The sequence below is a fragment of the Paramormyrops kingsleyae genome, chromosome 6 (assembly GCF_048594095.1).
Source record: "Paramormyrops kingsleyae isolate MSU_618 chromosome 6, PKINGS_0.4, whole genome shotgun sequence".
NCBI lineage: Eukaryota > Metazoa > Chordata > Actinopteri > Osteoglossiformes > Mormyridae > Paramormyrops > Paramormyrops kingsleyae.
In genome coordinates, this window is record NC_132802.1 from 19,675,499 (window position 1) to 19,696,285 (window position 20,787).

A 20,787-nucleotide genomic window follows, 5' to 3' on the forward strand; every position below is an offset into this window, starting at 1 on the left:
ACAAACATTTAATTAACAAGCCTGTGTATTTTCTAAACTGGAGCTTGAGGTCGTAAATGAAATCTAGAGCAAAAGGGATCCATTTTACAACATACTGTGAGACTGGTGTTTAATGATTGTGAGGAGGATTATCTTGCTGATATAATAAAAGACACAAGAAGAATACCTTAAAAGCAAAGATTGTTTGAGAAAGTCTGCCTGTTGACATGGCTCCTACCCAAGCAGTCATTAAACCTAGTAAACATCTCCAGAGGATACATGTGGAGGACCTCTTTGTCCTAGACATAACATTCTGGAGATAAATGGTGATCTTTGCTGCTCCTCTGCACACAGCTCGCCCAGGGTGTCGTGAGACCGTTACATGGCACTTTGTGTCGAGTGTGAACATCAAACACTGGGACATTGGTGGAACTCAGCCGTCCTTATAGCAAACTGACGATTAGAACTTAATGAAAGGCCACCAATACAGATGGGGGTTGATCAGCAAGGGGACGGCAGTGGTAGAGGTGAAGAGACCATCCAACCCTGCCCCCCCCCCCCCTTCTTCACCAACAAGCCAACACTGACACATAAATCCCCCTCCCCAAATGTCATTATCAGTGTCACACCTGCAGAAGAGCCACTGAAAACTTTTCACAAAGAAAGTTCACTTTGCGTGCCCTGACACAGTACATATCTTGTGGTCATATATGAGTGTGCTGGAGGCACTGCAGGACAAACAGCTGGCAGCTCATGGGTTAAACTAAGCCGGCCATCCAGACAGACGCCTGAGAGATTTCCTCTCTGCTACTGGAACAAACAAACTCCCCGGCGTGCCAGACCAAGAACCTCTGTTTAATTACAAAGTTCAGCACGAAGGCATTCCGATACCTTTCCATTCGATTTAACACTAAGCACATTCAGCATCCCAAACGAGACGTGCAAACGGCTAAACGACGTTACCAAAAACATCTTTTATTTATCAGAATCTGAGGAACAGGCAGCACATGCTTATTCAAGGTCCGTTCCGGGTCCTTTAAAGGTTCCTGTAAAATCCTGTCTGTAGAAAATTAGCGCAACTTATATTTACGAATATCCCAGAAAAAGAGGCATCACAAGCCAATGCTGTATTGTAGATGCTGACTTACCTCCACTTTCTGACATGTCATTGGACTGCATCACAGAGTCACATGTGGAATCCAAAACCAACAGCAATATTCACAAGATATGGGTCCATCATAGCATTCAATGATGCCCATTAAATCTTCATTGACTGAATAACCCCATTTTTACGATATTAATAGCCAGTAAACCTTTAAATGAGCCCCTGGCTGGAAGAAAACATTAAAGTGCAGAATAATGGACATCATTAAGATTAAATGTCAGTGCCCACATCGAATCAAATGAAAAGCAGGGATTACTGCAAATAACAAGGCAAGCCCCATATATTCCAGACTTTGACAAGCACTGTTTTTAGTAGATAGTCAATGTTATTCATGTGAGATGGGGGTGGTCATATATAGGGGGGTAGGGGATGTCAGGAGAGAGGAGTGGATCTGCGGCAGGAGCACAGCCTCCCTAGGGAGAAGGAGGCCATTGGTGAAATAAATGCCTTGACCAGACTTACAAATGCCAGTGGCAGGCCTCCGGGATCAGGCCTCCGGGATCAGGCCTCCGGGATCTATTCATATCCACACAATATGTCATTAGTGGCCTCGCGGAGAAACGCAGAGTTTAGAAGCTTCTAGATCATTGTCCAGGAAGGGCACAGAGGGAATCAGCACCCCTTCACTCCAGCTCACTCCAGCTCATATTGAAGAGAAACAGAATGATGTTAGAATGATGTTAGGCTACAGCAGAGGTGGACAAAGTAACTCCATTAGATTAGTGAAGGTATAGATACTCCTGATCAAATATTACTCTAATACATGTGAAAGTTCAAATTTTTACTTGAGCTAAAGTACTTGGGTACTTGATTTAAAAAATACTTAAGTATTCAAAAGTACATTTTCTTTTCAATGTCAATGCATTGTTGCATTATTGCCACAATGCAAAAAAAAAAACTACTGAATGCACTGATTTGCTTGTAGAACCTTTACAATAAAAAGTGTCTAACATGTCCTATCACATTTTAGAAAATTTGGCCACTGACCTCAAATCTATGCTTCAAAGTAATACGTAACGAGAATATTCATAGAAATGTAGTTATAAGTACAATATTTGTTTTTCAAATGTGGTGGAGTAAAAGACATGTTTCCAAAAAAAAATCGTACTCAAATAAAGTACAGATACTCAAAAAATATACTTAAGTACAGTATTCAGGTACTGCCTATACCTGGGGTTTAGGAATGTGGGCAAAAGGGCAGAAATCATGGCTTTTATCTAAGAAGTTTATCGTATCATAAAGCAACAAAATTAACAGTTAAACAAGTATGAGAATGCAATGAACTACAGAAGGTAGGTATCAAGGCTAAAAATTGTCAAATTTATCATGGCTTAAATAAAAATGCTCAGCACATATTTGCATATAAACTGATTACATATTTAAAATGTACATTTATTCAAATGTTCAAAAACCCTAAAGACGACATGTGTATAAATTAACTAATCTAATTAAGTGATCCACTTTAATCTACTGCAGAACAAAGACAGTCAACATTGCTCAATAGCTCAGTCTTACCGTGATACTGCTGTTCCAGAACCTTCATAGTACCATGACTTGTTACATAAGATTCTGTGATAAACTGATACATATTTCTATAAGTACAGTAACAGAAAAATTCAGCTAAGCACAACCAGAATGAAAATTTTTCATAAACAAGTTTGGTACCGATTACGACAAAATAGCCTAGTAAGAGTCAGCAGCATCGCTAACCAATCGATTGCTTAGGTTCTCTTTTAAGGCCTCTCTCAGTCACGCAGAATACAAATGAATTTGATTGCTGGAGCAGGATAGAGCAGTACATCTGTCATTCTTCCATGACTGAGAACCAACATTTAATCATGCTTAAGACTTGTGGTTTAAACACAATAATACTGAAAAGCAAGCCCAGACGAGGTTAAGGCAAAGAACAAACCCTCTGAAGCATCTTATAAGACTGAAAGACCGGAGACAATATGCGAGTAGACAAGCTGAAACTACCGAGTGACATCTTAAAAGATCTTAAAAGAGTTAAGGAGTTTAAAGTTAGCAGCCACAGTGTGCCTTTCTGTACTACGGTGGAGGACCGGCAGGGAAGGAGATGTAACGGAGTAACATTCATTCATTCTTAGGACCTGGGAGTCTTTTCTGAACAAGTTTCAAGCTGATGAATCAAACAGATGACAGTTCCATGAAAAACGATTCACTATGCATCTCAATGCAGACAGAACAGTCCATAGAGCCTCTAAGCAAAGGCCTTTCGAAAGCGCTTCTCAACAGAGAGCCGCTCTCAGAAGAGCTTTCGCCAATCCCCCCAGGAAATCCCCGGGACAATGTGTAAAGTTAGACTGTTTAATGGTGTGTAGGGCAGTCAATCCACTCAGGAAGAGCAACGAGTAGAGCTGATAACACTTGACGTTGCGCAAAGATGCACAGCAGGTCCTCAAAAATGCCACGTGAAGAAGCTTCGCTTGGAATGACTATGTTTAATAGCAAAGTGCCTGCAAATGTGCCCAAACTGCTGAACAGCCAAGAACCGCTTTGTGAGCTCAGAGGATCGTAGCTAATATGCTGTGAGGACGGGAACCAATTAGACTTCGCTAGTGAAGCCACCATTGCTGTAAGCTGAAATATGCTGTATGTACTCGACCAAGTCACCACAAGAGCATGATACTGCACATTACAGATGTTCGTCTGCTAGCAATATTACATTACTACCGATAATATACATTTTTATAGAAACAACTTCTTTAGAGAAATAACGGCAACACTTTACTTAAGGCCATGTTTTTTTTAGCAATTTATAAACACATTCATAACAAATAATAATGATTTCATAAAGCATTATAAACATGGCTATAAATATTTATCAAAAGGCATAACACATTATACCCATGTGTATTATGCATTATGAATGCTATATGAAACTCTCATCTATAATGCACTATTGATGCCTTTGTAATGCATTATAATGGTTGGTATAAGCATTAAGGATGCTTTGTACTGCATTATAAAGCTATCTATACTGCGTGACAGATGAGAGCTTCATAAGGCATAAAGCATAATGCGCATGGTTATGTTATGGCTTAAGTTAAATATTTATAGCCATGTTTATAATGCTTTATGAATGCATTATAATGCATTATGAATGTGTTTATACATTACAAAAACCTTGGCCTTAAGTAAAGTGTTACTGAAATACCAAACTTTCCATTTTTTTGTGCATGTGACTAGTAGTAAGCAGTACTGAAGATAACCACAAATGTAGTGCATAAATCAACATCATAACAACAAAATTAACTAGTCATCCAAGTGTGGTGACACTATGACTAATGATCTATGTCCTGATAAAGTGAAAAATAATATATAAATGGAGGAGGAAAAACAAATCAAAATATACATTTAAAACTTAATAAGATATTCCACACACCTAAGCATGCCTTAATAAGGCTTTATATACTGTTCAGTGTATCCTTTTTGATACAAGACTAGCAAGCAGCAGTAACATTAGACTTTAGGTATAACTGTGCTTTATTCTCCACCACTTTTCTCCCAAGCTCGTGCAACCCCTGAACACCCCCCTAAAATGCCCCCCACCTGTACATCTCCAGTTTGTCAGAGGAGGAAACCACTGCTTTCTCCACAGACAATCCACTTTCCATCTTGATGTTCTGTACTGAAACATAGTAAGAGTATCACTTTACATCTCATTCGCAACCGGATAAACAGAAACAGCTACAGCCCTGTCCACAGGCCTGAGAAAACACCACGCTGATCACTCACACCCACTCATCTCCTTCATCAGAACAGGAATTTATTCTACTCTGCCTCCCAAAATGTTTGTGTGATATATATTCTGGTTCAGCATGTATTTCGACATCTGTGCCAAAACCAGGAGGCTGTGGATCTGGTCACCCTCTGCCAAGTGACATTAAAAACTTCAGAATAGCACCCATCATCCCCCTATTTGGCAGTCAGGTTTGTCCACATGGCCTGGATCCAACTTCATAAGCCATCGAAGGTTCTGCGTGACACTCATAACTGTGCAGAATAAGAACAAATGATATGACTGAAATCATAGCAGCAGATCTCATTTCTTAGGTCCAAACATAATAATTTTCTCTAAAAATTATTATATATGTGATTAAATTTCAGCATTAACATCGAATGGAAAAATGGTAACAACTGGGTAGAAGAACAAATTTCTCAACTGAGAGGAGACCTTTCATGTCAAACTACAGCACTGCATTATCAGTACTGGTCCACTGGGGTTCTGTGTGTAGTATCCTGTGTCATGCTTTCAGGTTTGAGCAGACAAGTATTAAGTAAACCAGAAGAACTTCAAAACATGCCTCTTTAAAATTAACACTAAAAGCAACGGATAAGCAGAACAGGTCTCTAAATTATAAGTCATTTATGAGCTTTAGGATGTTCTGGGTTTTGCTCCAAGTAGGAAGCAAAACTAATTAATGATTCAGCAATGCCAACACTGGAATGTTCTCCCTCACACGGCCTCCTCTCTGCACTACAGAGCAAATTTACGGAGCTCGGGTAGACCCAGATGCTGCTGTGGCACTTAAAAAAATAAGGAAATTGCAAAGCAGCGAGATTTGACTTTTTCGCATGAAAAGAACGGCAGCAGAAGATAGAGTAGCTGAGAGTTCCCTCTGTAAAATGCTAATTCCAGTAACTGAAAGGAGGATTATTTCAATCCACCAAGCAGGAGCAATCGTTCATCCATCAGCTGGTTAAATACAGAAGTAGCTCCTCAGAAACCACCCGGATGATAGCAACTTAACAGCATGCTTCTCATTCAGATACCTCAGATGTTCCCCACCTCTTAATCTAATCATCTGAGGCATTATTTGCCCAGAGGTTTGTCTTTGGCCATGTAATTGATTTTAACAAGACCAAGGATTACACAACCACTTCAGGGAAGCAAATATGGGAGACGAATTACCCGCAAGCCACAGCCGCAGAGCTATTTGGCATAAACACTAGGGCTGGGCGATATGACTGAAAACTGTATCACGATATGAGTGTTTCATATCGGTCGATATCGATAATTATTGACATTTTTTATGACCCATTTAAAATAAAGACCAGGAGAAAAATATATTACATTTAAACATTTTTATTTTAAACATGTCAACAACCATGGAAAATAAAGTGTTTTTAAAATATGTGCAGTGTTTTGTAAACATAAATAAAACTGACGTAGACTGAGATACAGTACATCTGTAATATAAAAAAACAAACCTGATACAGTACAGTAACATTGTTTGAAATATAAAACCTGCAGAAATATGAAAAAGTAACTCTTCAAGTTATTCTTACTCTAATCATACTTGAAGTTGAACTATTCAAGTATATTTTCAGTCCAGGTTTTGTGCTAGGAAAAGACACACATGCAAACACTAACGAGGAAGACGCGATACGTAGGGAGCCGGAACCCGGAAGTGCGCCGTAAACACAGAGAGGAAAGAGAGAAGGGGAAACAAAAGACACGGCAGACTCGAAACGAAACACGGGATACGCGAAAAACCGGACAACATGACACATACAAACCGAAAGGATACAGACCTATAACTTAATATTCAGGAGACGGGGGGCGAGCGGCGTTAGGGAAGGGCGAGGCGACCGTCACAGTGATTCACAAAAAACCGGCAGAACTTCCATAAAGCAGTTGTTTTGCTGTGCTACGACCATTTATGACAGCTGCGTTTCCGGTGTTCCGGGCAATTCAGTTTCCCTATGTTTCCCCTGTCGCGCGCTGATTTGTACACGGTTTCGCTGTTGTTTTCATGTCTTTTTACGAAGCTCTTGAGGTAAACAAGCCACATATTTTAAAACATCACATGTTTTTTGTTTTTACTGATAATAAATGAAAGTATTTAATTCGCTGGATAGAGATATTTCTTGATGAAAACGGTATAGTATTTCTTATAAGACTATATTATGCGTGACGAACTACTGTATTCGCATGTAATACTGTACCTGAGTGATTTTCAGACATCCCACATACATATTTGCCTAAATATTAGGAGAAACATTATTTCCTGACATCCAGGATATTTGGTTCCCCCCTGTTAAAACAGGTATACAGCAACTCTGGGCCTCGGTACTAATAACAATACAGTATTCACATGTAATAATGTACTTGAGTGATTTTCAGACATTTCACATACCTCTTTGATTTAATATTAGGGGAAACATTATTTCCCGATAGACAGGGGAAACATAGGGAAACCGAATTGCCCGGAACACCTGTTCGGATCCAAACTAGCTTCGCAACCTCTGTTTTCTTCCGACGAAGAATAAAAAATATCGAACGTTTTATCGAACACATTTTTTATTGATATCGATCACGTGTCTATCGCGATACATATCGTAATCGTTTTATCGCCCAGCCCTAATAAACACATCAGGTATGATTTTAATGACCACGCACTGCCAAGACATCCAGTGAATGACAGCGCACTGTGTCCATGTGGCAACCCTGTCTTGGCCAGACGAAATTCAGAAGTAATCCAATTAAGTACATATGTAAAAGCAGGAATAACACCAACACAAGATCATCTACAGTAAATCAGGGGTTATTGCTAAAACATCAAGAACCTTCAAAATGACGTCTACAATTGCCCAGGTGGTCGAAACACACGTGACGAAATTGCTTATTACACGGTTTATTGTATTATATTATAATAGTATATTAGATTATACTATAGCAGGAGACTTTTTTTCATTATATGTTCCACAAGGGCTGGACTCCCTGAATATGAAGAGCAAGCACTAGTGTTCTCAGTCTTTGGTCAATCTTTTTGCTCAAATAAACATTCTCAACGAAATTCACAATTATATAATGAACATGACCAAGCACTAGAGAAACACAGTCACATAACACTGGCTTAATATTTTCATAACAGGAGAACAGTTGCTGGTCAAACTCTCAAACATCTGCTGCTCCACTGGAGCTTGCGAAAGGAATGTCCGACGCCGAGTTTCACATAACTGGCATTGTTCTGCCAAAGCCAGCCTGCGACCAGAAGAGGGATTTTTCCCAGTCATTATCACAGGGTTCCCAGAGATCAGCACAGGCAGCCTCCACCCCCAGCAGATACCAACACAGCACAGAGGCCTGAAAGTCTGCTCTTCAGAAGGATCACGAGGAAACCCGTAGCAGTAAAGCAGACAAGGCCATAAAGTATAGGGTTATAAAAATGTATGTTATGTTAACTGATATTCTGACTGGAGCATACAGTGTCTGTGAGGATTATGTTTATAAATATCCCCCACAATGTAATAAAAACCTGTTATTTTGATGTTACTGGGACCATTTCCCACAAAGATCTGTGAATGTAATAAAAAAAAATGCCAAAACTCTTGTATTTAGTTTGGTTACTTATGGTTAAGGTTAGGGCTGGGTAGGGGTTAAGGTCATCATGTTGGGATTAGAGTTGTCCCCATAGAAATGAATGGAGAGTCCCCACAAAGATATAATGTGAGTGTGAGAGTATATGTGTATGTGTGTGTGTGTGTGTGTGTGGAGACCCTGTCCCACAAATCACCTGTTTCCAAGAAGGCATTAAAGGCCAAAGGAGGATTTTAATGCTTTGCCCATGGAAACAAGGAGTCAGACTCGTCCCATATACCAACAACCCTCCTCTTGGCCTTTTCTGAACCACAGTCTGCAAAAGGCCCAGATGTCGTTAATTTCCCTCCTGATTAAAGCAGACAGGCGTGGAAAGAGTAGAAAAACATCTCCGTAAAGCAAAACACTTTACGTCAACATTAATGAAAAGAGTTATTTACAAAGCGGCAGCAGGCGGTACACACAGGCCCCGTTTATCTGCATCAGTATGGCCCACACCCCGACGTGCCAAGGGGAGGTGGGAGGGCTTGGAGAGCTGTTATGGGGCTTATAATAAACAACTCCACCCCCTTCCCTGAAGGAATGAAAATGGAAGGTGTCGAGCAGGGACAAACATTTGTGCTAGTGGGGTAAAAGAGAGAAACACAATGATATACATCAAGCAAATGGCTCATTTAGCTAATTACCTGGGTTTACAGCTTTTAAAACAAATTGGACTAAAACTGAAAAGGCATGGGGCAATTTTCTGACAAAAGGGGTTTAAATAAATTAGTAAAAATACTGGGTACAGGTGTTTGCAGATTTTTTTAAAAATCCAGAAACCTGATAATTACAGATTTTTTTATGACAGCTGTTTAGTAATCGAGTCATAAGTGAGGTAAAACCATTAAACTTTCACTACTCTGGATATGGGATACTGAAAATAGCTCAAGGAGATTACCACGTGACACTAGGGCCCAACTTGACAGTAATAGAATCATGTTTTTCCAGCAGTAGTGATGTATTATTACCAGTTCATGGCAATATTACAACATACAACCTTTAATTTCAAATTGGTTGTGTGTTAGATTGATTTTAAAATTGTATAACGTCCTAAGAAAACGAAAAACAAAGTTCAACTATAAGACCACAATATAGTATATCTGGATTATCATGTCATTCACTGAATTCAAAGCATCCCTGATTCTCCTAAATCTCCAAGCTCATTCGTGACTTCATGGAGAAGAAAAAGTGCATCTTCTGTGCCCATCCAAAGGCAGCCAAATCTTGCATGTACCCTCAGGGCAATGTTCTTGGTTTACTAGGACCAAGTAGATTAAAGGTGGCCGCCTGAACTTGGCCACCATAGATGATGATGCTACTCGCCAGATTCCTCCATTCCAGCTTAGCAACAAACCACTCGAGTGATCTGGGAGCCACAGGAGACCCAGTGTAAAAACCCCTGCTACCTTCATAACCAACCTGGGCTCCATTGTTATCAAAGGGCACTCTTTTCAGCTCCAGACTCACAGTCCAACAAGCATTATCTTACCATACAATCTGTTCAGATTAATAGGGCTACAAATTATTTTTGCGAAGCTTGTAACCAACGACAAAGACCGATCACTTGACTCGTGGGTCAGGGATCACAAGTAAGTCCTGCTAAATATCAGCTCAGGAATGTCCCAGGAAGTGACAGCTGTTTATTTGCTGACCAGTGGTCCAACAGGCTAGATATCTTTGCACTGCGTCTCCTGGTGGTTGCTTACTTGGCACTAGCCCACACTCCAATTCCTCCCCCCACACAGCCATGTAATTTGTCCTCTTACCTCTTACTATTTCATCCCCTTCTTTTACTACAAAAACACAACAAGACCCCCCACATCCAGCTGTCACTGAGGAAAACTAGACAGAAGCTGATCAGCAATATAATGCATGTAACTGTGCATTGGCCACCAAAATGTTTACCACAGTATCTACACGGCAAACATCAATGTTTCCCTAAAGACTACGAAACAGATTAAGCAAATTCCAAGCAGTCAGTGAGAAAATTCTACTGCAGGGAAATTCTAACGGAACCCTTTGACTGATTATGCTGACTGTTCGATGTTTTCAATGCCATGCTGAAGTGTGGACTCAAAGCGGCACTTTCTCCAGATGGTAGAGTGCTTGTCTAACATAGCGAAGCATCACTTACACTTTTGCACACAATGAATTTCCACATAGCTTAAGTGCTTCAGATAAAGACTGTGTCACACTACACCAGGTTTCCCATGTTCAGAACAGCTTAATTTAATAGACGCTATTTTTACATGGCATGGAATAAATTAATGCTTTTGCCAGCCCTCTAATTACTGCTACCATTGTCTACATAAGAAAAAAACAACAACTTTGGCTTAAAGATTGTGGACACAGATTCCTTCCCATGACCACCTGTGAATATATAAACGGTTGTTTAGTTCCTGCTTGTGTGAGTTGGCACGTCTCAGAAGCAGAGCCAATGTAGACCACACATCAAATGTGAAATTCAGATTGGATGGACACACGCCTATTTGTGTGGGGCTTGATGCTAACATATGGTAGCATATTAGATAATAAAGTCATAATAAAATAATACTGTAACTTAGGTTAGAATATATTACTATGCATGCTGCATCACGGCTTCCTTCTGAAATATTACCACCCGGGGTGGTGTCACAGGCTAGGGGAAGAAGCTCATTAAACATGAATGGCTGGCTGCGCCTGCTTCTCCTTTGTGGGGACCCTGGCACAGTTCCAGCACAGTCTGTATCCCTTTCCCTTTTGGGCGGTAAAGACAGCGGCATCGTGCCATTTTCACCGCGCTGGGCAGCGCATGGCTCTGCCCACAAAGTTACATTCCATTATAAGGGCACGGCCGTTTCACGCCCCTTTTGCCGTGGGACAGTTTATTGCACAATACCGTTTCCCTTTGGGCAATATCTCGCATTTAATACTGAATTTCCAGGTTTGAAGAGCTGATTAAATTCGAGCCAAACATGAGACTTTGCATTCAATCTACTCAGGTAGCAATTTACAAACCCACCCGATAAGAAGAATTTTTTTACAGATGTATTATTTATCTGACAAATTTGTCATAAATTACATATAATGGGTTAAATGTCTATAATAAAATACAATGAGGCGATGACACAAGATATTATTAAAACATTTTCTAAAACCAATATTTTCTAAGCAACATCACAAGCATCCATTTTTTTTGGCATTAAAGGACATGAATTAGAACGTGAAGCTGGAGTACAACATGGTCTCAGCAAACAGAAAAACAGCTTAGGGATGCAGGCCTTGAGCCGGCATCCTCAGAGAGGCGAGCTTTGTCTGCTCTGTGTCCGCTGTGGCCCGACGGGCCGGCAGCAATTTAGATCGACCAGATACAATAAAGACTAAAAAGCAGGAAATGCATAGGATTTTTAAGAGAATATTTACATTTATTAAAGACACATTATGACGCGCCCATGGGTCCGGAAGGCAGCAGCCACTTCGCAATTAACGCCTTTCATGTGTAACATGCAACCCTGTACTGGATGGAGGAGAGAAGGAGGGGGAGGAGTTTAAGCATATTGACAATATTGTGATTGACAGTTACTGTAATAGGGGGTTCAACTAATACTATTAAGTTGGATACAGTGCATAATGAGGTTTGTTCCAAATATATAAATGCATACGTGCCCCGGAACGGGCTGGCATCCCTTCCAGGCTGGACCCCTGCCTTGTGCCATGTGCTGCCAGGGACAAGCTCCAGGCGCCAACACAAGCTCCATCAGAAAAGCATTTGGAAGGATGGAGGGGTCTTCCAGCTCTTCAGATATAATGATCGCATATTGGTATATGTGCCTAAAAGCCTAGAATATGTGATGCTTTCCTTCAGTTAGACTGAAGTTTATCGACTCCATGCATTTAACGTTTCAAATTTGTAACAATTAACTGGCCAGGGAAATCCCACAAAGCAGAGCTGCTCTTAACAACTAACCAGCACTGCAAGTTGTGCAAAATTTGGATACGTAGCGGAATGAAGTGTAAAAATATTCCGGGCAAGCGTATCCGCTAAGCGAAGGAGTCATTCCGCATGCAGGTTTCACATACCAAGGGTGCGGCAGGCAGACGGATGGTCATCACCAGTAACAGCTTAGCTGTGGTTTGGCAGATTCCCTGACACCAGCTGTCCCAAAATGCCTCCCCACCTGCTCACATGGAATGCCTAAATGCCATTTTAAACAGGGAAATGCGAAAGGGGAGGGGGGGGGGGGTGTTACACTTTAACTCTGATGAGCACCGTGTTAGCGTTAGCGTTAGCATCGGCTGACGATAGGGCCGAACTGTCAGGCCGTCAAAAGACCTTGAGCCACAGGTCATGCCGACAAATTACTGGAGTAGAGTAACTGCTCATAACAACCAAAAACACCCCTATTAATAACAATGGCAAACAGGTGTCATGTGACCATGATATCTCATGTTGTTGCCTTTGTTTTGACTACTAATATTATAATCCACTGTGACCAAAGAGAAACTAAGACTTATGAAGATGGATGAAGAGGCAAAAGATTGTTTTTGGCCATTTCTGAGATGGACTCAACAGCATCGTTAACTATTACAGTTTTTCTCAATTGGTTTGTTTAGAATGGACCATGGCGAAAGTAGAAAGTATCACTGAGATACTTTGATAATTTGTCCATATCCCAGGCTGCTAAAACCTTAAAACACCACCAGACAGGACATACTGTCCTTGGTTTGGCCTCTGAAATCCAATAGTCCAGCAATGTCTTTGTTTTTCCAGTTTTGCTGCCAGGCGTCTGCATCTAACAGACACCCCACTGGAGAATAAATACATTTAATCTTAATTCAGTTTCTTAGCACTGTTCCGGACTGTGGTTGCCAGGAGATGGATGGGAAGCAAGCTCACCATGAGCGTGGAATTGGATCAAGGGAAAGCGAGGGAGGTAAGAAACAGCAGCAAAAGCTGGAGCAAACCCGCCTGCCAGTGCTGAGAGCCAGTGATTTGCAAGACTTCAGGGCCCCGGTTCAGGATCCATAGCTGGTGTTCGGTGTTGCTAATCAGACAGGAAGAGCGCATTAGTGTAAAACACTGTCATATGCTGCCCTGTGCTGCCAACAAAAGCATGCCAAGATCTGCTGGCGTTTCTCTCGCAGTGCTCCACTAACAGTGAGCTCACCTAAGATCCAGTGGACATGAGGCAGACCCAGACAGGTCTCAGGCATCTCTAAAGTCTATCAGTGCTGCTTCATCTCCAAAAGACAGTGAACAAGACGTCAGGTCAGCTCAAGAAGCCACGCAGCTGCAGGACTGAACATAATGGTATAAGGTTTTAAATACAACACTATTTTACTGGGGCGTCAGCATGGAGGATCAGTCATTAGTACTGTAGCCTCCCACTGCCAGCCCTGCAGGGTCGACTCCCGTCCTCCCTCTGTTTGAGTAGGCTTCCCCCCACAGTCCAAAAATCCATGGCTGCTGTCTCTAAATTGCAGTGACAGGCTTCAGGTTCACTGAGAGCCCATACCGATGACGTGGAATGGAGGGCGGACAAATATCCTCATTTGATTAAGAGAGTCTGGCGTCAGATCCTGTAATCGAACCTTGATAGTACTATCAGGAAAAGATAAATGACTTGGATGAAGTGAAGCAAGTATCGCCCCTTTCATTATTCATTAAAGAAATGGCCGGTTAAACAAGCACTGGTCTACTAAATGAATTTCAGGAACTACTGTATCCTGGACAACTACAGCTAAATGATCACCTATACAGTAAAACTGCATTTGCACCTCATATGTATAACCAGGAAAAGAGGCTAGCTGGTATTTTCAACCAACTAAATCGCTGTCAGTTACAGGTAACTGCAGACCATCATGATGCAGACACAGGAAAATGTGTAAGAAGCAGAGAGGGTGACAGCCTGCAAAATGTCTTAGAATGGAAAAAGCAAGACTTACAGCGGGACTGCCAAGGGTGGGCTGACTGGATGACAAGCGCATGCAGCAAGGGAGTGTCCCTCAAAGTCTGGAGGAGAAGACCTCACTTGTGGTCATTCACAGCTCGTGAAAGACGAAACAGAAACTCAGCAGCACAAGAGGGAAGTTTCACAAGCAGAAATGTGAGAAAAGCCTTTATATTAATTCCATGAGCAAACAAAAAACTTAACTTCAGGTTAACTCTCGCCGCGGCTCCAGCGTCGGCTTAGACTAAAACCAAGGGCTGAATCATCACATGGGCAGCCTTGCTTAATCACATCTGCATGAGGCCTGCTCTCACTCCTCCCTGGCCTGCCCTCACTCCTCCCTGGCCTGCCGCTTTCCCGCTGCCAGTGCAGACAAACAGAGAGCTGCCCATTAAGGCAAACCACGGGATAATGCTGAGGAGGGCAGATGGCAGTCTTTTCAAAAAATATAAAGACACTGAAGGGGGCGCTGCTGAGCGACATGAAGAGGGACACGAGGATCCGGCCCTGACGGGTCTTTGCGACGCCCAAAGCCAACGAGGCACGGCCCAGCTGTGAGACCAGCTGCTATGATCTCCCATCTCCCAAATTACTGTATTCAAATTAGGGCACAAAATGTGAAAAATAAAGACAAATACAGTAACTGAACTAGAACTGTCGTAATTACTCGATTTAATTCAATCACTCAGTTATAAAAAAAAGACCTGATTGAAACTTGCCTTCTTCATCACTCGGCAAAATGAGGGAAGGAAGATGCCTAATAGTGGGTGAAGGTCCAATTAAAAAGAGAGCGAAGGCCTGAGTTGCATGAGAGCACTTCACATTAAAAGTGAATGAAAATGCAGTCACCGCAGAACTGAAATATCACAAGAGCAGAACTGAAATATCACAAGAGCAGAATTGAAATATCACAAGAGCAGGGCTGCAATGCAACAACGTCTTAGAAGAAGACATCCACGGACTCACCCAATAATGCGAGGTTAGTCACGGATAAGCTATATCTTGGAGTAGCCTAGCCTATCTTTGTCATCAGTTTGATTTAAATTATTTAGCTTAATTTACTTCTTTCTACGACTCCTGTTTCTTAAGATAATCACCACTGAAATGAAAGCTGACCCTGTTCCTTAGCTGCATCAGCTTGCAATGCGGTAAATAATAACCATATAATATTAATAATTTAAAAGCATTATATATACATATATACATATATATATATATACATGCACACACACATATATATGTATATACACATACATATTTTTCTGAATGTATTACGTGAGACGGGCTGAACGGTATTGGAAAAAATTCACATTGTGATATTAAACATTTTCGAGATACATACTGCAATATTTATAAAACAAAAATGAGTTGAAAATGTGCCCACAATAATTCTCGATAAGATCTTATTATCTACCAATAGTCAAATAAGTTAGTGGTATTGCAGACAGAAAGCACTGCTGACAAATCTTTGTTCAATATCGTCTTTATGGAACCCAAAATATTTCCACAGAGCAATGTCTTTTATTGACCAGTCATTGTTCGCTTTTCTTGTCTTCACTATTTCTTGTTAAATTTCTCACCTATGCGCCACACTGTGTGTGTGATTATGATTGGCTCAGAATGTGCATGCAGAGCTCATGCAGGAGCAGCAGCAGTGAGCTTTATGCTGATTTTTTTTTATTAACACGTGCTAGATACTCTTGAAAAGAAACTACAAAATCGCGGAGCTTGCTATGTTTTGTTTACTACAACAGAGTAAAAATGTTTTACCGCACATTGTCTTAACCTAGCTGACAGTGATATGGCTCGTCCTGTGTGACAGTTGCATGTGCATAGCATGCAATGCCGATATTAACATCACACATCATGCAGGGTGGCATGGTGGCAGGGTGGCACAGAGCGTGGCACAGTCATCGCACAACACTGCATTGATTGTGTTGTTTTACACCAGATCCTTCGATTTCCTCCCAGAATCCAAAGAAATCATTAAATTGGTTTGTAGATTACTTGAATATTAATACTATCAGTAGTGTCAGCTCTAAACTGAACCTTTATTTTTTTCAAAGATTATCTCCGCTGCTGTTACTTTGCTGTTCCGGCAGCAAAATATGGGCTTGAAGAAACAAAGCAAATTTGCCACGAACCACATTGACCCAAATGGTTATGATCAGGTGGAATTCCTTCTGAGGGAAAGTCAGCTGCGAGCTGAAGACGTGACCCAAGCAAACATGTGCCCCAACTTGCCGGCCTGGCCCCCGGCTTCTGAACCGTGCCAGTCAGCCTGTGTTATTCCAAACTTATCAGTGACAGACTTGTCCCATAACTGTAAAGAATTAAACCTAAAGTTAATTATAAGTACATCTTCAGAACTGGATTCGCTCTACTTCACTGCTGCTACACTTTAAATATCAAGGGTATTTTGAGGGGAATTATATTATTCAGCAGTTATTTATGACAAATATTCATGTTAAATGTAATTAATCAAGTATTATGATTAAAATAATTATTATCAAATACCTGGATATGGCTTCAAACATGAGCTAAATGGACTATTATAATCAAAACAACAAACTGGTTGTCTTAACATCCTGTATTACGTCCTTATTTTTGATCAGCAAGTGTTTCAAGATTCTCGGTTATTTTGTGATTAGAATTATGTCTGCGGCTGTACAGTAAAGATCCATGAAATCAGAAATTTCAGAAACACACAGGTTACTGTGCGGAACAATGTTTCACCGTACATATGGCTGGGAACGCATTCAAATCCTGTGTGGAGTTATACAAAATGTATAGCTGTGCCCCAGCATTAAGAAACATATAAAACATATTATATGAGTCTTACAGAAAGCATTACCCTGGAATCATTTCATAGTAGATTTCATGTGTTCCAGGACACAATCTGAACTTATGAAAGTAATATTCAAATAACGTTTCTAGAATAAAATCAGCCTGTCATGGTTATATTATTTAAAATAATAATAATAATAATAATAATAATAATAATAATAATAATCGCAAAGCAGCGCCACCTGGTGGATTTAATCTTTTTTATAGCCATTCATTCCCAGCTGTACTGTAGGTCAGCACTAGGACGGCGCCGATATTTTGCATCTTGACACCTCAGATGACGCACAATTTAATATTAACATTAAATAAATATATTAAAAATTGGGCGGTGCTGTTACAGATAAGTTAAACCAGACAATTTAAAGTTTTAATAATAGTTTACATTTTTAATAAATGAAAACCTACAAAAGGGCAGTCTCCATGAAGACAATGACAATGACAACAGACTTACAACTAAACGGTTATTGGGCTCTGTCAGCATACACATCATGCAGAAAGGTGCTCGGTCCTATAAGAAAATGAACTTTTAAATCATTATCGCTAAAAACTTTAGTAAACGAACCAGGACGAAAAAACACTGATAACACAGCCGCTTATTTTCCATATAAACCGCCGCTATTCACGCAGTCAAAAATAAAGCGAGCTGACATTAACTGCAAAAAAAAAAAAACTTAAACTGCGTGTACGATGGAAGGCTGTGGCTCAATAACTAAGATTCAACTTCTGTTATGATAATTTCAACAAAATGAAACCTACAGATCAGCCATTGTTCACTGAAAATAAAAAAAGCTATCTATTGCTATTACGCGAAATTTTAAGTCTTACCTTATTCAGATTTCCAGAATTTGATTTTCTTTATGTTTTTTTTCTTTTCTTTTTACACTGAAGTCCTCGACACAAAATCCTTATGCGATGTATTACTTCTAGCAATTCTATGCTGCGAGCAAATGCGCAGTCAAAAAGAAAATCTCTCTAAAGCATTATTGATTGCAGTATTTACGAAACGGGGAAACGCTTAACTACAGTAGCTGAGTAAAGTTTGCTTTGTTTTTAATACTGAGCGCAACTTTCCCTCACTGCACTATTGGGGCCAGGATGCTGCTCGTGCTCGCGCTGCTCTGCACGCCTCGCCGCTGGACTCGCATGAAAAGCGCTTCCCAGCGCATCACACACACAGACAGAACCACACAAGCGGCCAACAGTAGCCGGAGGGAATGAATAGATTTGGGAGAAGCTCAGTGGGCCCGTCTGCAATGATTAAAAGGGGGCTGGGACATGGTATGGGGCTGGGTCGATTTTCTTAAAGGGGCCACCCCCTGGCCGCGGTCACAGCCGCGCTTAGAAGGTCCACGGACAGCACCTGCATTAATTTTGGTCGGAAAGTGCCGTCAATAATCGGACCTTTTAAGATCACCTGCTTCCTTATATAAATAGCCGTTCATTATTGTAATCAATTTTAAATGTTTTCTAAAATATTTTATACACATTTCAGTATGCATTCCCTTTCCAGTATATGTCTGATTTCGCTATATGGTGTATTATGACGTTTTGTTCAGGAGCGTTCTAGAAAAAAAAATTCAATCGAGGCAGTGTTACAGTTCACCAGCTTGGTGTTTATGCCGTGTGCACCATAAACGAGGATACTGCGCTTTTTATACGGCAGTTGTAGTAAGATCATTTTTATTACAGGCTTGGCATGTGGGTTTACCCTAAGCAATGTATATTGTTGAGAAAGCAGAGTTAGACAGTCTCTGGGGCAGCTGGGGGTTAAGGGCCCAGTGGATTTGGATTTGACCTGATAACAGTTCGATCACAGGCCACACACCCACCTTACTGTGCACAGGCCAGCAGATTCAATTTACTTTTCTTTTTTTAGTTGAATCGCTTCATTAAAATATTAGATGTATGAGCGTGTGAAGGGTGAACACAGTAAGCCTTAAGATGACTCTTAAGTAATTTCATTGCAAATGTAATTGTGTGTGGTCTGTGCCTTTCTCTCCAAATCGAAGCCCCTTTTCTGCTTGTTTGTCCCTCACCCTGCTTTCCCCCTTTTAGAGCAGCTGTAAAAAGGCGTCCTTGTTTAGCGCCGTGCCGTGAAAGCATAGTAACGATAGGTAGTTAAATAACCACGGGGAGAATGAGAGAGGGGCATTCACTGCCCGCCGCCCATGAGGTGTGGACGCGGCTGCGTGGACGGGCGTGCCCCTCAACACTGACTCGTTTGTGGAGCCTAGATCGTGGCACCAGCTGAATACCAACATGCATCAGAAAGGGAGCCCCAGCACCTTGCCTTAGCAGCCACTGGTGCCCGGATAAAGCCTGTGTTCAGGCCCCCCGTGTTCAGGCCTCTTGTGTTCAGGCCCCCCGTGTTCAGGCCTCCCACTTAGAGTTTCCGTTGCGTTTTTCTGCTCATTTGTCTTGCTGTTGCTTCACTGACAGTGTGATCAGAGCAAGTCAACTTAGTCAGTCTTACTAATTTGGTCTCAATACTAATACCAAATTCAGTTTTATGTGTTATTGTATGAATCACAGTAATATTCAATAAGTTATAATGTTATAAAGCTGACCATGTTTTAGATTTCTCAGCACACCGGTTTTGGATCATTTGAGCTGGTCACTGGTTCTGCTCTATTTCACCCTTTTTCATTTGTCCATTTTAAAAGTTTTAAGAATTATGACATATGTGTTTTTCTCCTTTAAACCCACTAATGTAACTGTACCTGCCTGCACTTTTGTTGGTTTAACCTAATTGTTACCCAATACAGCAAATTAAACCAAATCGCTGCATGAATCGGTCCTTCTTCAGCTCAGCAAGGAGGGGCACAGAAAGCGGGCATCGCCCCTAACGACCATCCCACCTCTGTCAAGCATCGCTTCTTGCCCAGACTTGCCTGCCCCCCCCTCCTCCCCCCCCCCAAGCTTAGACAAAGCACAGCCATTCAGGGGTCACCGCCCTGACCCAAACCTCCACTGCCCTCTTCTAAAAAATATCAGGGCAGGAGCGAACCGGACTATGAGTGACAAGAGGAAAACGCTCTCAGATTTCTATTGTCTCGGGAACCCTGGAAATTCCAACATTGCAAGTATCATTGTATTCATTTAGAGTCCTAAGGGCCAGATAATGTTAATTATTTCATATCTTCATCTGAAACAGCTGTATTTTACAAGTAATTATGTCAAATTTAGGTGGTTAATTTTTTTTTTATCCTAACTGGTAATTATCTACACCTGTTTTGCTATATATATATATATATATATATATATATATATATATATATATATATATATATATATATATATATATATATGCCTGTGAGACTTTATGGAGAGTTTGGTCAACATGTTTGTGGTGTGCTTGCAGGTTTTGCGATTAGGCTAAACATCGAGCTTTTGAATTTGTCTTTTTACTTTTAAATGGTGGAAAATTAATTACAAGCTCACAAACTCATTTCATCCAGATGACTCCTGAGACCTGT

General features: G+C 40.9%; 1 protein-coding gene across 5 annotated transcripts in view; it reads right to left on the minus strand.

The window, feature by feature from the left end:
- Window positions 1–18,543, minus strand: part of plxnb1a (plexin b1a) — a 73,547-nt gene extending 55,004 nt beyond the window's left edge. Inside the window, exons 1-2 of one of the 5 annotated variants that reach the window (XM_072713812.1) lie at window positions 18,137–18,543; window positions 12,594–12,708 (exon numbers count right to left, since the gene is read on the minus strand). The gene's annotated coding sequence lies outside the window, so the exon portion shown is untranslated. Of the gene's footprint in view, window positions 1–1,606; window positions 1,746–12,593; window positions 12,709–14,459; window positions 14,777–18,136 lie in introns of those variants that run through there. The other 4 variants (XM_072713811.1, XM_072713814.1, XM_023805048.2 and 1 more) reach the window with 4 other exon arrangements.
- Between the last annotated feature and the right edge of the window lie 2,244 nt (window positions 18,544–20,787).